Below are 18,656 nucleotides of genomic sequence, written 5' to 3'. Positions count from 1 at the left end.
ACAATAACAATAACAATAATAATAATAAATAATTTGTCAGAAAAACTGGTACCAGAGAAATGGGATGGTGAGTATTGTAAACCTGACATGGTTCTTGGCCTTCAGAACTGGTTGTTAAGAGGAAATCTTGGAGAGTTTCGTGCTGAAGCCCAAATGCTCTAGAATGCTGTAAGCAGAGAGGGATGGGGCCTTTAAGTGGGGGTTTAGAAGCCCAGAATGACAATGAGAATGTGGTCAGCAAAGACTGTTCATGAAGTTCTAGGTAGAACAAAATTCATTTGGCAATGAATCCAGAGACCATTTGCATTGTTTCTTCTTACGTATTTGGTCACAGCAAAAAGAAGAGAAACTAATACGTACACCAAACTGAGCACACTGAACAGGCTGCTACAAAATGTGCCTCTTCGAAAGCACCACCCAGGTGGATGTGGGAAGGGTTAATTATGGAAGAAACAGCTTTATAGTCAGCTTACTTTATGTTTTGTTTCATACTTTTTGTTGTTGTTATTGTTTTGCTTCATTCTTGATGAATTTAAAATAGTTTATAAAAATAAGGAGCAAGATAACTAAGACTTTGTGAAGAAATTAGAAGCGGGCATATGTAGAGAGTGATTATGAAATATGGCAAGGGGAATCTTGGGTAAAGCTATATCCTAAATTACACATGACCCGAGTAGAGATTAATTGGTCCTTGCAAAGAATGTAGTATGTTGTCACGATAAATAGTGTCTGTAATGACATCACTGGCACAGCTGACTTGTTGCACAGGGATCCCATATTTCTAACAGTACTCAAAGGCAGACTGAACTTCCCTGCCTCAGTTCTAGGCAGGTCAGAGAGCACCAGTTAGTGGACTATCGTAGAAGTAAAGTGATGCGGTCAACTTGAGGTTTGACCTTTCGTAGACATCTTTTGCAGCACGTGGACATCTCTTGCCTTGTGTGGTCCTTCCCTCCCCTTCTGCCCAGAACCTGGCAGCCATTTTCTTCCAGCCGTGTGATTCCCCTTACTCCTGACACACTTTGGACTTTCCACAAGAGAAATTAACCCCTTCGTTTCAGGTGTATTGGAACTTACTTTCGTACCACAGCCTTGCCTGTCCTGATTAATACAAACCCTATTGTGAGTAGATGTATACAACATTTAGAAAAAGGAGGGAAATTAGCATTTTGAATTGGTAACACTAGCTTAGTTGGTGACACCACAGTTATTTATTATCTGTGGAAAAGCGGTCTCCCTTCACCTCGGACCCGTTCCTTTCCGATCTCCCGGAATTCACGACGAATTTTACCCTCGTCTTGTGGTTTTGGCCGATCCTATGTAATATTTATAATCCACTTTAAATGTAAGAGAGCTTTCAACACCCTCTGCTTGCACATCAATCTTTCCTTTAGTTTTCGCCTCTGTTTCTTTGACAACCCCTCAAGGTCCAATGAACTCTGCTCTTTTTACCTCCACCGTGAGCTTTCCTTCTTTCTCTGAGAAATATCGAATGCTGCCTCTTGTATGGTTTTTATCGTGGGTTCATAGATCATCAGAACCTAAAAGCAAATGAGCAAAAGAGAAGCTGTGATTGGTCAACTTCCGCCTTGGAACATGCGATGCTCTTGTACCCTACATGTATAATGTCTTACTGCATTTCTATCATTATGTTTGATAAGCTAATTTTATGTTTCTTATAACCAGGTAAATGTCATCCACAGTTGAAGAATGTGTGTAGTATACTATAATTTAAAATTTTTTTCCTGTGGGTTAAATACAGCATTTGTTTTTAATTTTATAGCTTTTTTTTTTTTATATACTTACCTAGTCGCAAACCAAATCTTTCAGAAACAGAAGCCTCTCCACTATATGTCCTGATATACACACACTGGGTTATCTCCTTCCCTGCCTTTCTTTTCTCACTCCTCCCTCCTTCCTTCTTTTCTTCCTTCCTCACTTCTTCCCCCCCTCTTCCTCGTGTGTGTGTGTGTGTGTGTGTGTGTGTGTGTGTGCAGTCCTTCCTTTTATCATGACACTCTTCCTTGTGTCTTGGGTTCTCCCATCCGTATATATACGGACCATCTCTGTAGAAGATGTAGGACTGGTTATACTGGTTCCCATTTATATTCCTCTGGACATCCCCTTGGCCTCATCCCTGCACTGCTTCAGGTCCTTGTCTTTCTTTATTTGCTTCCATATTTGGACAAGCACATCCCCCTAGAAGCTTGTTTGTAAAAAGGATGCATGGCAGATTAAGTTTGGGGGATTTTGTAGGTTTGATTTTCATTCCATTTCTACACTTGAATAATTTTCAACTGCGCATTAATCCTTTCCTACTACCACAACAATACAACAGACAGTGTGGCTCAGGAAACAGGCACTTTCCTCATGGATCTGAAGGCTGGGAAGTCCCAGATCAAGATAGGCTCCATTCAGTTTCTGGTAAGTGTTGTCTTCCTCAATTGTACATGGCTATCTTCCCAATATGTTCTCTCAGAGCCTCTCCTTGGTGCATAGGGGCGGGGAGACATACTCTAGTGGGTTCTCTGATGTTTCTTTTTATAATGGACACTAATGTTAAATTATAGATTCACATATATGGCCTTATTTAATCTTGCTTCCTTAGGGGCCGCATTTCTAGATATAGTTGCATTGGAGAATAGGGCTCCAGCACATAAATTAGTATCTATCTCTCTATCTCTATCTCTCTATCTCTATCTCTCTATCTCTATCTCTCTATCTCTATCTCTCTATCTCTCTATCTCTATTTATTTATCTATTATCTATCCATCTATCTATCAGTCATCTATATCTATCATTTATCTATCTGTTCCATATACTTGGAAAACTATATATAATTACATATATATTTTTCTACATTAGAAGCAATTTTCCTAATAAATTTGATGGCAGCTCTATATTCGCTTGTATCATCTAATGTTCCTAAGAAATCTGAGATCATCTTCATTAGAGATCCTTTGTATCAATTTATTTTGTTTTCCTGGAAGCTTTTGATAACTTTTCCTATCCTTGGTCTTTTGAAATTTCCTGTTGATACACTTAAATGTACTTTTTAATTGTATATTGTTCAGTTAGTGGATATTTTAAACTGAGAAAGCTCCCTCCTTCTCCCCCCCACAGAACGATTCCTTGCATTCTTACCTAGATCTCTTGATTTGATCATTTACTCTTCCCATTGAATTTTATCTCCCAGAGGTCATTTCTCTGTTCTTCTACTTCCACCATCTCCAGTGAATGTTGATATCACTACAGTTCTGAGGCAAGACATTGGAGGGAGACCATTTCCCCTCTATGACACAAGTGCAATCACTCCGTTATATTTACTAATAAGAACAAAAAAATGTAAGTGTATAACTTTTTTTTTTAGCCCTGGCTGTCCTGGAAGTCACTCTGTAGACCAGACTGGCCTTGAACTCAGAAATCCACCTACCTCTGCCTCCCAAGTGCTGGGATTAAAGGCGTGCGCCACCACTGCCTGGCAAGTGTATAACTTATATAATGAGGTTATACATTTGCTCCAGCAAAGATAGCACATTGGAATTGCTTTGGGGGATGGTGTTTCCCTACAGCAATAGTAACCCTAATTCAAACAAAGTTTGAGGACAGCTTCACTAGAGTCTAAGAGAGAAACAATAGGAAATGTTGACACTAAGGGAAGTTAGTATATTGGTTTAGGCAACCATGTCAAGTCAGGACTTGGAAATGAGTTATAAAGAGGTTGGTTTCCTGTTATAGTGCTAACAGTATACCTCCTGTATGACAATAGCACATATTAGTGACCAATGATCATTGTCTCGGAAGATGCTGACATTGCTATTTCTTAGGTGCTGCCTGGGAAGAAGATGGGTGTAGGGCACCCCTTTGTTCCTTGTGTTCATGTATCACACCCCCTATCAATGAAGTTCTAGGTGAGACAATGTTTCCAGAATTTGGGGATGTCCCTTTGTGGTCACCAGAGGATAGTGGAGAAACTGGGGTCCTATTTAAGCGTTGTTCGTCTCATTAACAAGAGTTTTTAGAATGAACTCAAAACAAAAGCTTGAGGATAATTCTAAATTATCCTCTAGAATTCAAAAGAAAATCAACCTTGGCAGGAAAGCTGTAGATCTCAGCAGCTGCCTGGAGGAGGAGAATGAGCGAGAAAAGGCAAATCAAACTATTTAATTTGCCAGCATGGAGGTCTACCAAGTGGCAAGTACACACACACACACACACACACACACACACACACACACACAGAGGACAGAACAATACAAAAAAGTTGTAACTTTCTGAGGACTTAGAAGGGTGGGCAAACTCAGTATGCATGGCTAAACTTCATGCATGGCTACTTGTCCTGTAGGAACTTTGGTAGGAGGAGGGATTTCTGGGAAGAAAGTACAGTATTTTATGAAAGGAATAATTATTCCACCTATTTCTATAGCATAGGTTAAAGTGAGCCTGACTTCCTGGGGTGGTCTCTACTTCCTCAGAGGTGGATTTTTGGTCAGGGGATTGTCCCACCCAACCGGAATGTTAGGTCTCTACCAAGGGCAGACATTTCATTCTTTTAACCAGGAGTTTTCCATTACTGGGTGTTTCTTGCTATTCTAACAACATGCTGGGAGCCAAACCCAGGAAATTACCCGATGTTCTGGAAAACCTAGTCAGTTAAAGTACAAGGTTAAGAAAGGGCATTCAGGTCTTAGACCACAGGAACTTAAAGAACATCTGGTATTTCCTGGTAGCCAGTTACAATAGTGGGTTGGTTTTAGGCCATGAGGATAAGATAGTGGCATAGCCTTAAGCAACAATCTTTGCCTAAACTTCCAATTTTGCTATGCCTTTATAACCTGCTGCCTGAAATTAAAATTTGAGAGCTTGATCAGAACTTGCTCTCCTTCTTCGTGTCTCTTGTCCTTTCATTCGTCTGCTCCCTCCCTAGGTCCTCGTTGAATTCCCCATGGGTTGAGGCAACAACAGGTTTCAGAGATTGAAAATGTTATGTTAGGTCTTAATGAACAGGTTCGGGGCCAGAAACTGGGGTGGTGTTGGACTCTAAGATTCAAACCGGGAGACTTGCTCCTGCAGAAACACTCACAGACAGGGGATTTGATTCAATAATAAGAGGTTTATTAGCCGGGCGGTGGTGGCGCACGCCTTTAATCCCAGCACTTGGGAGGCAGAGGCAGGCGGATTTCTGAGTTCAAGAGTTCGAGGCTAGCCTGGTCTACAGAGTGAGTTCCAGGACAGCCAGAGCTACACAGAGAAACCCTGTCTCGAAAAAACAAAAAACAAAAAAACAAAAAAAAAAAAACAAGAGGTTTATTGATAACCAGTGTACTGGGGTTCCCTTACACGCAGGCAAGAGGAACCCTGAGCCAAAGCTGAGAGCAGTTTTTATACCATTTCATTTTCACAGAGTTCATGAGGGCAGTTTTATCTCTTAAACAATAACCACAAAGGCTGACCTCAACAGCCGTTCCCAGGCCCAGTTTCTAGGTAACTCAGATTTGCACATTATCTTTATAACAATGAGTGTTAGCTAAGTGGCTTCTGTTTGCCCAGGTTTATTACGTTAAGGGCCCAGCTTTCTGATTACCCCTTCTTGGGCCCTTCCCCTGGAATTTGTGTGTAAGTCTTTGAAATGTGCTCCTCCTGGGATGTGTCCTGGGGCAGTTAATTTCTGAGTTTAAACAGAAACCTGAGATTCTTTCAATTTTAAGTTTAAACTGAGACCTGAAATTCCTACAGTGGTACCTTGTTTCTCACTGGGGTGAGAGGTTAGATGATAGTGTTGTATCCAAGAGAGAGAGAGAGAGAGAGAGAGAGAGAGAGAGAGAGAGAGAGAGAGAGAGAGAGAGAGAGAGAGAGCTGGAAGCATTGTAGGGTGAGTTGAGAATATGCCCAGCTGTCCTACCTTGAGTTGAGACATCCTGCTTACAGATGAAGAAGGTGACCTTATAGATAGATGTAGGAGAAAGGCATTGGGAACCCAGAAGAAAATTCTCAGCTATAGAAAGCAAATTTAGTCTCCAAGTTCCAAGCTATTCTCTGTAAAGCAGCTAGAAAAGGAGACTATACTAAACTGTCTTAGACATAACCCAGCAATATGAAAAGCTAGAAGAACCATGGATTGTTAGGACCAAAGTGGCTCCCCAAAATGGCAGTTAAGCCAGATTGGGTGCCACCGAATTAAAATGTTACCGTAACACAAAGTGGCTGCCCAAAATGGCAGTGCTGGTGAAAATGTCCTAAACAGAAGGACTCTGGTTGGATAAACAGAAGCCTAAAATGGTGGGGTTTCTGTTTGCCAGGACTTTATCTTTATCCTCCCACAAAGGCAAGAGCATCTAGTTCCTGGTCAATCTGAACAGCCAGTATCAGCTCAAAGACATCGCCCTTCTCCTATGACTGTCATATAAAATCTGCTTCCTCCCCCTCCCCTGCCCCATATACCAGTTTGATCTCACTAAACCTTTCTTCCTATCTACAGAGTGGGCCAGTCCCATAGTTTCATGGTACCCTTGCTTATATGGATGTAAGATGGCTAAAACTACCATTCTATTTCTCTTCAGGAATTGAAAGCTAAAGGGGGAAAGGATGCTTTGAGCAGGGCTACTTTGGGTCATGCTTTGACCTTGGGTTGGCCAGATGGTTGTTTCTTAACAATGCAGTGGATTCCTTTCTGCTCCCCACTGTGACCACAGCCATAGGTTCACAGTGTGACTCACACTGGTAAAGGCAGGGAAGAGCTGGCCTTTGCTCTCCCTGGGGGCTGTAATTAGCCTGGTATTTTCTGCCTTTTGTCATGGTAAATGGTGCCTGCCAGTGTTTTGCATGTGCCAGAGCTGTGAAATGAATGACTCATTCCTTGTTCCCAGGAAGAAATTTAAACTTTCTTGAGGGACCAGTGCTCTCCTGGCTCCAAACGGAATCCAACTTTATTTCCAAATCACTCACTCTTTTCAGAGTGTTCCCACTTCCTGGGGAAAAGCAGCCCTCTGCTTGTTTAAATCTGGTTTCTTGGGAGCCTGTGCATGGATTTCTCCTGGTCGCCAGGACTCTTAAGTAGCTAGTCTAACATTCTTCCAGGTCTTGGTAGGTAGCCAGCTTCTGCATCTATCAAACCCATCCATTGTTCCACAGCCTGCTTGCCTCTGTCCAGTCTTCCATTGCTCAGTCCCCGAGTAAAGACCACAAAGAATGGAACTCTCCAGGAGAGCCTGCCTACAAAACAAACTCCTTCTTCGTAGCACCTCTCAGGATCACCAGAAGGGTCATTTCCCAAGGGCTTTGGGACTTTTTTTTCTTGTTGGACCTACACTTTAGTTTCTGAATTGATTTCCTAGCAAAGCCTCTACCAGATGTAATTCTCCCCCTGGGCCATCTGCTTTCAGGTTTTGGTGTGAATGTCACCTTGAAGAGTTAGACTTTATGGTCTGTAACAATGTGTGGTTTGAGGTCACCTTCAGCTACCCTGTTCACAGCAGCAGCAGCAGCAGCAGCAATAGCAAAGCAATAGCTTGTCCCTCATGGCAGTGATCTAAAATAGCTCAAAATAACATCCACAATTCGAAAAGCCCATGCTGGACAAAATTTCCAGGGTGCTTCTTTTAAAGAGACTACAGAAAGTAAGCAAACAGGCCACCGAAGGCCTCCCTTTCCCACCCACCTTTTGTAGCAACAGGTAGTATTAGCATTTCTTCTAGGCTCTGCCCTACAGTTACCTGGCAACAGCCAGGTATGTCTGACTCACTATAGAAGGGGCTGCTTGCCCCTTTTCACTCTTTTCTCTTGTTCTCTTCTCTTACCTTCTTCCCTTTCTGTCCCTTCTCGCCCCATTCCCCTCCCCCTCCACATGTTCATGGCTGGCCATTACTCCTCTGCTCTCCCTCTCCCTCCCTTTCTCTGTCTCTACTCTTCCCTCAACTCCCCTTCCCATGCCCTAAATAAACTTGATTCTATATTATACTGTCATATGGCTGGTACCTCAGGGGGAAGGGATGTCTCAGCATGGGCCTCCAGAGGCACCCCCTTCCCCACACCATACTGTGCCTCCACCAAACATATCCTGGGCTTTTTCTTTTTTTATAAAACACAGCAGGTGGTAATCTATCCTTCATGTCTGTCATGATTTCTCTTCCACATTTCTACTCATGGAGCGCTATTGTTTTAGGGCATTCACTGTGCTAATAATACCATATCATGGGGAATTTATTTTTATTTTATTTTTTTGGTTTTTCGAGACAGGGTTTCTCTGTACAGCCCGGGCTGTCCTGGAACTCACTCTGTAGACCAGGCTGGCCTCGAACTCAGAAATCCGCCTACCTCTGCCTCCCAAGTGCTGGGATTAAACGCATTCGCCACCACCACCCGGCCACACAGGGAATTTATAAAGGGTCTCATTTGACTAATTGTTCTGGTTCAAGGCTGAGGGGTCATATTGTAAGACCCTGACAAGCCTTAGCTACGGGAACTCCCTGAGTGAACCACAGGGAGCCAGCCAGAGATCGATGCAAACGCAAGAGGAGTTTATTGTTCCAGCGTGCTGAGGTTGTCCTGCATCCAAAAGGAGAGGCGACAACTTGGGGCACCCTGTTTGGCTGGTTTTTATACACTTCTCAGGGGGTAGAATAGAGCAACAGCCATTAGGCACAATGTGATTGGCAGAACAGTGTGACTTTTAAACTGATTGGTCCTTAGGTTGGTCCACCTTGAGGACTGTGTCTATGTGCCCTGGACTTCCCTTGTCTGAAGGTGGTCAATGGTTGGCCCCCTCTGTGGTTTTCCTGAGGAATGTAACTCAGCCTCTCCCTTCTGGAAGGGAGAGATGTCTACATGTTCTATGACCTCTCTCTTCCAGGGGGTAAGGGTGCCTATGTGCTCTAAGGGCTTCTCCCTTCTGTGAAGGGAGGGGGTCTGGTGGAATTTTCCAAAGGCTCTAAGCTGACCTTTTCAATATTTGGTGATAACCTTCTTTGGGGCAGCATCCCAAGGTGAACGGGGCACCACGTAGTGAGAGCCAGAGAACATGCATGGGTACCTTCTTTGGTCTTTCCATGGTCTTCTGAAGCCTCAAGGTTCCAGTCGAATGACTTTATCTAATTCTAATTATGTCCCAAGGGCTCCACCCTTAACACCACATCCATATGGTTCCCACCCTCCTGATACTTCACAATACAGAGGTTGAACCTGAGTTTCAGAGGTGAATGAAAAAAAAGAAATAAGGAAAGAAAAGGATGAGACTGCTCCTTGGTACAGTGGAGGAGAAAGTTTATTACAGATATGTGGGAGAACATAGTCAGAGGCAGATACATCTGGGAAACTCCAGAGTGGTCCTTGTTAGTAATCTGTTAAACTCCACTTCCACAGTCACCTGGCAACAGCCAGGTATGCTCCTCCCCACAGTTACCTGGCAACAGGCAGGTAGCCCTGCCCACTATAAAAGGGGCTGCCTGCCCCCTCCTCACTCTCTTGCTCTCCCCGACCCAGCGCCTGCAGGTTGCCGTCTCCCCTCCCCACTTCCCTTCCCCCTCTCTCCACGTGGTCATGGCTGGCCTCCACTTCTCTACTCCTCTCTCTCTCTTCTCGCTCTCCCACTCTCTTAATAAACTTCCCCACGTGGAACCGTCTAGTCTGCTGTGATCTGTCCAAGCTGAGCACCTTGAAAACCTTTCAGTCCTGATCCTAAACCATGTGGGAAGAGGGGAAGGGGAAGAGGGAGAAGGGAGTACAGCAGCCAGGAGGCCAAAGGTACAAAAGAAGAGTTGGGGAGCAGCAGAGAGCGAGTAACAGAATGTCTGGGTTACATAGGGAAGAGCCTCTGGGGAAAGGGCGGCTCAACACCTGGGCTGGAGAGTTCAGGATAAAGGGTGGGGTAGGCCAGCCATCCCCTGTAACTGGTAGGGACTGAGGGATGCTGGGAGAACCTGGAGGCCAGGGCTGCTTTGATATGTTAAATAAGCACCTCTGTAACTTGTCCCGGATTTGAAATTTAACAAGAGGAACAAGCCATCTTCCAACTACGGAAGCTACTCTATGGAACTTTCTAGAGTAACTTATTGGATTTTTAATTGTAAGAAGGAGATTTTCTAACATTTTCTTACACCTTAAAAAAAATCAAAAATTTCTCTGGGATTAATTCAAAGCTCTGTAGATGATAAATGTGGATTTTCTTTTGTTGTCAGAGTTCCTGATTCATGATCACTTTTTATTTTATTTTAAAGTGAGATAAGCAAGTTTCACTACAAACAACAACAACAAAACAAAAACAAAAACAAAAAACCTTAGCAAATAAATAAGGAAACTTACCAAAGGTCTAAGTTAGAGTCTTGATTATATATATCGCAGTATAGATCTTTACAAAAAACATACTCTTTTGAGACACCCTAAGATGGTTTAGTTATTTGGAACTTCATTTATATCATTGTATTGTAACCAATACATCCAAGAATTACATCTACTGAGAGAGACCTTTTGTAGTTGGTAAAGGATGTAATGTACTTTTGAAGTCACATTAAAAAGAAGGGATCAGGCTTAGTGTTTTATGCCCAAATCTGTGATACCTAAATCACTGTTACATTAGCCACTTAACAGGTTGTCAAGGGATACCTTCTCTTTATTTCCCCAGACAACAGTATTTTAAAGGATGGCATTATGTCACAAAGAGGATTAATGATCCTCCTTCCCAATGGGCTGGGTGGTCACCTTTGTTATGCTTAGGAAGCTGTAACAACATTGTGAGCTTGAAGCTAACAGGGCCTCAAACCAACCCCCACTAACAATAAACCAACCAGCCAAACAACAACAAAACAAGACACAGGGAGAGAGAGAGGGGGAGAGAGAGAGAGGGGGAGAGAGAGAGGGGGGGGAGAGAGAGAGAGAGAGAGAGAGAGAGAGAGAGAGAGAGAGAGAGAGTAAAACAGAAGAATCCTGCTTCCAGGGTGTGGTTGGCTGACTAAGTAGGAGCTGTAAAAACCTGGGCATACTGGAGCAATCTGAGATTGTATGAATTGTTAGTATTCTGTCTAAATTCCACCTCCACAGTTATCTGGCAACAGCCAGGTATGCTCCTCCCCACAGTTAGCTGGCAACAGCCAGGTAGGCCTGCCCACTATAAAAGGGGCTGCTTGGTCCCTCTCTCTTACTCTCTTGCTCTCTTGCCTGTAGCTTCTCTCTGCCCCCTTCCCCACTTCCCTTCTCCCTCTCTCCACGTGGTCATGGACGGCCTCTACTCCTCTACCTCTCTGCTCTCTTCTCTCTCTCTCTCTCTCTCTCTCTCTCTGCCTCCCTCCTGGCTCCCCTCCCCATGCCCTGAATAAACTCTATTCTGTGCTATACATCCTCTTCCAGCATTGGTCCTCTTCCCTTCATTGGTGTCGTGACTTGGATCTGAGTGGGTTTCCTGTAGCTTATAAGTTTACAAAAGAGATAACAGCATGAGTTAACGACACAAGCAGTCTTTAAGATGAGCCTTTGTTGGATGGTATAGTGGAATGTTTTATTAGAGTCAGGCAAGTTTATAAGAACTCATAATTTAGGACAGTGGGATCGTAAGAAGAGGAAATATGAAGCATTTAATTGATGGCAGCTGAGTTTAGGTAATGAGGTAACAGATAATGTCTGTGAAAGCTTAGCTGTCAATGTAGTCAGAAGTCTGAGAAAGAGTAAACAATAATCTACCAGTTATATCTTATTTTTTAAAAGGTGACAGAGTCCACTAGCCAACATGAATTTCTTGGAATGAAGGGTTTATTGGGGCTCCCACTTTAGGCAGGGCAGCAAGATCCATTCGTGCTGTGGGTTGGGAGTCTGAGGCAAGTGCTCACAACACCTGCAGTCAGGAAGTGGGGGTGGAATGCGGTGGGGGGTGGGGGGGTGAATGTTGGTACTCAGGCCCTCCTTTTACTCAGTCTGGAACTCCAACACCCTTTCAGGATGGGTTTATCCTCATCAAATAAAACTCTGGATATGCCGTCTGTATCTCCTAGGAGACCCTAAAACCAGTTAAATTGACAATGGAGGTGAATCGCTTATGGATCCATGCAGTGGCAACTTGACATCCAAATATGTCACTTTTAACTAAAGCGTTCTGCTTTGCAAATAAATATGCTTTGCAAATATGCTTTCCACCATATAAAGCAAAATGCATTTAATTAATTTGAAACGAATTGCAAAAATAGGGTGCCATCCATATTCAGCATGGGTCTTCCCGCCCCCAATTCAAGCTCTCTGGAAACGGCCTCACTGACAGGGCCATGTGTATTCGAAGTGACCTTAATCAACTCAAATTGACAATGAAGAAGAACCGACCCAGAAGTGTCCACATCTACCTTCTGTTAATAGATCTGCTATTTGGTCAGTGTTGGTGGAGGATTATTCCTGCGTCAGTGTTTGGCTATTTGTTCATGCTCCCGTGACTTATTGCTCTGAGGATGTATTTTTTAAATTGTTCCTCATTTTTATTTTCCTATGTCTTATAGGGCAAGCCTTCTCTTGGCCCTTATTTTAACAGTGTCCTTTAGCAGTGATTTTATTCCATCTGGAGGAGGATTTTATACCTGCCTTGGAGTTCCTCTGGGAGTCCTAGGGAAATGATGAAGGATGTCCAAAGCTAATGGAAATCTTTTTTGATGAGATATTTTTAGACACACAAAGAAACAATTGAGGACATGGAATTGAAGAAATATTGGTTACATGAAAAAAATTTTTTGCCCTGATTTATAGGTGAATAGAAAACTGACTTGAAATTCATTGAGGTTAACAAAAACAGTATACTCAATGTTACAAGGAAAAAAAAATCAGAATAAAAATCTCACCTCCGACCTCACAAAACCCAAACAGGCTTGCATAATTGTCAGAAACTAAAATGTCAATTGTTATAGTGAAACGATAAACTTGAAATTATTGGTGGGATTTAAGTGTACCTCAGCTATGTGTGCATACGGCTGTGTGTGTATCTGTTATGTTCTGTGTGTAGACTCTAATAACAGCCTTTGGATTTTCCCCGTGTAGAATCTTGTAACTCAGTTGTCTTGCTTTTCACCACTTGGTGGTGATGTGCTTACCACTCTCATAAGAATTAAGAGTAGGTGTGGGTTAAATGTGCCATTAACCCTGCATTATAGTCACATTCAACAGCAGTCCATGTTGTTCCCCTGACATTAATTGTTAGTATTCTGTCTAAACTCCACCTCCACAGTTACCTGGCCCACTATAAAGGGGCTGCTTGCCCACTCCTCTCTCTTTTGATCTCTTGATCTCTTGCTCTTGCTCTCTTGATCCCTCTGTCCCCTCTCCCCTTCCCTTCCCCCTCTCTCCACATGGCCATGTCCAGCCTCTACTTCTCTCTTCCCTTCCCTTCCCTTCCCTTCCCTTCCCTTCCCTTCCCTTCCCTTCCCTTCCCTTCCCTTCCCTTCCCTTCCCTTTCCTTCCCTTCCCTTCTCTTCTCGCCTCATCCCCCCCCACCTTTCTCTGGCTCTACTACCCTCCTGGCTCCCCTATCCATCCCCTGAACAAACTCTATTCTATACTATACCATTGTGTGGCTGGTCTCTGGGGAGGGAGGGGGAAGAGATGCCTCAGCATGGGCCCACTGAGACATCCCCTTCCCCTATACCTCTCCACACACCCACAGAACATACTCTTTATCTCTATATCTTTTTATAAACACATCATCAATAGCTTTGATGTCTGAACTGACAGTGTGCTGTGTATGTCTGGGACTCACAGTTTGAAATGCAGTGAGACCCAGTCCTTCATCAGAGGAGTGAATATCCTTACCAAGGCAGTAGTGCTGGGAAGTCCAAAGTATCAGTGTGGCTTGAGGTGATATGAAGGTATTAATACATCAATTTGTGGAGCATATGGAAATGATCCAGCTGTATGAAGTTACACCCTGTGGGCTGAACTGTGGAGGGACATGGTGGAACCAAAGACAACTGATCCAGTGAAGAGAATGATGACAAGATTGAAGAGTAGTCATGAAAGTTACTGTCTTACTGTTTGTGTTTGGATCTGGAACATCTGCCAAAGGCCCAGCTGGTACATGCTTTGCACTGACTCTAGTGTTATTAGAAGGTGGTGGAAATCTTAAAGGGGTGGAGTCTAGGGGGAATCTTACATCATTGGAGCATTCCCTCAAGGAAGATTGTGGGACACTGGCCTCTTGCTCTCTCCCTGTTTGCATCCTGGAGTAAGATGCTCAAGGTAGCCAGCCTATTATGTTCTGAGCTCCTCACATGACCAAGCACACAAGAGGTCCAGTAGACCATGCAACACAATATTCAAAACTGTGAACCCAAATAAACCTTGTCTGTTTAAAAAGTTGGTTATTGTGTAGTGTGGTAGCATCTGCTTAGAATTGCAGCACTGTGGAGGATGAGATAGGAGAATTATGAGTTTGTGCCTATCCTGGGTTACATAATGTGAGACTGTCACACACAAAAATGAAAAGTAATTCATCGCAGGTATTTTGTTACAGTAACAGAAGGCTGACCAACACAAAGTTGAATTTTTGTGATTTTTTTTTTAAGGAAGCATTTGGTTAACCTTTAGGTAACTGAGCCATTTCTATATGTAAAGCACTGTGCTCAAGATAGCAATCAATAGCAAGGTTGGGGGATGATACTGCTTATATTCTTAAGGGATAAATTATAGTTCTAGGAAATAAATACATACATGCACATGTATGTACACACACACACACACACCCCAAAACTGGATCTTGAGCTGGCCCTGGATGTATAAACCTTTTTAAGTCTATCTATTCCAGCACTTGAGAGGCTGAGGCAGGAGGATCAAGACTTTAAGACCAGACTTGGCTACATAGTGAGTTTGAAGTCAGGTTGGAATGGATAAGACACTGTCTCAAAAACCAAACCAAACAAGTGGCTCTTCCAGCCAACCAACCAACCAACCAACCAACCAGTCAGCTAATCAAATATCAAAAAGGCTTCCAAATAAAATTCTACCCCCAATTTTTTCCATATGAAAACTAGTTCTCATATAGCCCTTATGTCTTTATTAATTTCTGTTACCCATGTCCTTTAAACATATTTTATATAACGTGTTATAAATTCAACAATCACTAGAGGTTATTGAGGTTTTCTGACTACCTCATCCTTAAAGCTGAGGTGAAAATAAGTTGATTTGAACAATTCTAAATTGCAAAATTTGCAAGGAAATTAAAGGGCCCTGTCTAAGTGTTCTGTTGGGGTGAAGAAATACCATGACCAAGGCAAGCTTTATAAAAGAATGAATTTCACTGGGGGCTTGCTTACAGTTTCAGTGGCTTAGTCTATTGCAGGGACACTGTGGCAGGGAATATGGTGGCAGGCATGGCAGACATGGTGCTGGTGAAGTGGTTGAAAGCTACACCCTGATCTTCAGGTCGGCAGATAGATAGATAGATAGATAGATAGATAGATAGATAGATAGGGTGGCAGAAACACACAGAGAAAGAGAGAGACAGAGATTGGGCCTGGCTTGGGCTTTTAAAACCTCAAAGCCCACACTCTACACACTCAGTTGCATACTTTCTCCAACAAGGCTACACCTATTCCAAAAAGTCTATATCTCCTAATCCTTCTCAAGTAATGCCATTCCTTAATGACTGAGCATTCAAGTTTATGAGCCTATGGGGGCCATTTTATTTCCCAAAGTACCATAGGCACATATTTGGAATATAGGAATATATATCAGATTTGTTCCAAAACTCAAGGAAGAGCAGAAGGATTTAAAAATTGGGTTTTAGGCTTGACCTCACACTATGAATAGTTGAGATGTACAGAAAAAAAAAAGTCAGGAAAGGACAAAGGAAGAAAGATTTTCTTAAGGGAAAAAGGATCTTAGGGCTCAGTTAGACATTATGGAATACATCCCATCCATAGTCCCTTAGCAATGGGGCTTAGTAGGTATCCTTGTTTGCTTTTTATTGCTGTGATAAAGACCATGACCAAAGTAATTTCCAGAGGAAAGTGTTTCTTTCAGCTTGCAGTTTACAGTTGTAGTCCGTCCTGAAAAGAGACCAAAGCAGGTGGAACTCAAGGGAGGAACCTGGACATAGGGACTGGATCAGAGGTCATGGAGGAACACCACTTACTGGCTTGTTCTCCATAACTTGCTCAGCCTGCTTTCTTAGACAATTCAGGACCACGTTCCTAGGGTTGGCACCACCCACAATGGGCTGTACCCACGCCTCACACCAATCATTAATCAAGACTATGCTAGAAAGACTTGTCTGTAGGCCAATCGTATGGAGGCATTTTCTCAATTGAGAGTCTCTCTTCCCAAATGACTAAAACTCATGTCAAGTTAACAACAACAACAAAACAAAACAAAACAAAACAAAACAACAAACAAACAAACAGCCAGGAAAGAAGGAAAACCTTATGATCGATAATAGATTATTGTGAGAGCAACCAGTTTACAAATGTCATCATTATTTTTTTGATTTTTTGAACAAGTTAGGTAAAAAGATATCAGGGATAGAAGGTCAGAAGGAGACTGAACATTAAAGCCTTTATGCTCTATGAGATGGATGCTGGGGAGGAGTGTAGGGTAAGCCCAGAGGACTGAAACATAGCCCGCTAAAAATTCTCATCTTTTGCTATGAGACAGAAAGAAGTCCATCTAGGAGAGTATACAATATACTTAGTATTTTTCTTGGCAGAGGCAATGTGCAGTTACACATTCACTTTTTCATCTGTTTCTCTTTAGGCAAGGCTTTCCCCTTGCAGAACAGGCTTGTACCCACGATCACCCATAGTTTGGGGTTATAGATGTGTGCCTGTTTGCTTGGTTACGGTTAGCTTTTTGATGCTGTATTTCTCCTATCATGATTCAGGATGATTTTAAACGCAAGGCTTTGAACAGGCAATTAATTATTTTGGAGTACTTTTAAGGATGACTGGCCCTTTGTATTTTCGACACGTGCCCAGGATGGTATCTTTTTCTTATGTGGGATGAATTTTGGTTGGTGTCAGCAGAGTCTTGGGTGGGCAATTTAACTCAAATGTAATGACTAGCTTATTATTAGAATTTCATGCTGTGGCTACTGAAGGAGGGGCTGGACTTCATCTAGTATTTACGTGAAACTCTCAGTCTAAAACTAAGGAATGTGAGAGTTTTGGAGGCGTTTGACAGTTGGGATCAGCTATTCGGCTGTGTTATAGAAGAAGATTTTATTTTTGGAGTCTAATTTTTCCCTAGACAGTTACTATTCATACTTTTGCAGTTTGGTGGATTTTTATATTGCTGCTGAAGGATTTGGGGATTCAAAAATGTCCTTTGTGTTCCTTGCACATTTTTTTTTTCAAGGTATATTACATTGTATGGCTGGGCATAATTTGAGCTGGAAAATAGATGAGGGTGAATGTTGGCTCAGGGTGTAGTTTGATCTTGAAGTTATTCTAGTAAATGTTCAGTTTCAGCTCTTTGAGAGCCTTTAGGCATAAAAATCTTATCCACACGAGCCCAAGAAGTATATAGAAGATACAATAATAAATATAGATGCGGATCTCGTGAAAAAGGCAGCCAGACTTCCTGATACTCCAGATATCTTCCCTGGAGAGAGGCAGCCACACCTTTGCTCACAGCAGACCTAGTTGTTAGGGCCCCAAGGTAACACTAAAGGCAACGTGTGTCTTAGTTTGGTTTCTATTGCTGTGATAAACACTACGGCCAAAAGAAACTGGGAAAGAAAAGGTTTCCTTGTCTTACATATTCCAGATTATAGTCCACTGAGGGGAGCCAAGGAAGGAACCTGGAGGCAAGCCATAGGGGAACACTGCTTCCTGGCTTGTTCCTCACGCCTTTCTCAGCCTGCCCAGACGTGGTACTGTCTACAATAAGCTTATATTTGTGGTAAGGAACATTTTCTTTCGTACTTCAAATTATGCCAAGTGCCACCGTCTAATGTAGCTTACTAATAATGCTAAGTTGTTGAAAGAGTGTGGCCAACGTGACTCATCAGGAAAGGTCACCTGCCGCAAGCCTGGTGAACCGAGTCCAGTCTCCTGTAAGCACATACATGTTGAAGGAGATGACTGACTGACTCCACAGAGTGTCCTCTGACCTGCACATGTGTGCTGTGGGATACATATCACACACACACACACACACACACACACACACACACACACTGAGAGAGACAGAGAGACAGAGAGAGAGACAGAGAGAGAGACAGAGAGAGAGACAGAGAGAGAGAGACACACAGAGAGAGACACACAGAGGGAGAAAGAGACGGACAGAGATTGGGAGAGGTGGAGAGACAGAAACAGAGAGAGAGACAGAGAGATAGAGAGAGACGGAGAGATAGACACACATGCAGAGAGGACAAGTGAATGAGAGAGCAAGAGAGAAAGAGAGGATACATTTTAAAAATACGTGTAAGAAAACACGGAGTAGAATGGAGGAACGCAGATGGGAAAAGAGGGACAGAAAGATAAATTAGGGCTGTGGTGGCAGGACCAAGTGAGGAACGGGAATCCAGGGGTCACCCTCAAGTGGTGATGGGGGATGGACTTAAGATCGTTGGATATGTGCTCTGTGGGCTCCCATGTCTGGACCACGTGTCTGACCAGACGATGGAACACGTTTCGGGAAGAACAAGAACCAGAGAAGGAAAAGTGTTAGGGGGAAGATAAATTTGGGAGCTTAAGTGCCCTGTG

This window comes from Grammomys surdaster, unplaced genomic scaffold, assembly GCF_004785775.1.
Source record: "Grammomys surdaster isolate TR1022 unplaced genomic scaffold, NIH_TR_1.0 185, whole genome shotgun sequence".
Lineage (NCBI taxonomy): Eukaryota > Metazoa > Chordata > Mammalia > Rodentia > Muridae > Grammomys > Grammomys surdaster.
The sequence above is the reverse complement of the archived record's forward strand: the minus strand, read 5'-3'. Positions refer to the sequence as shown.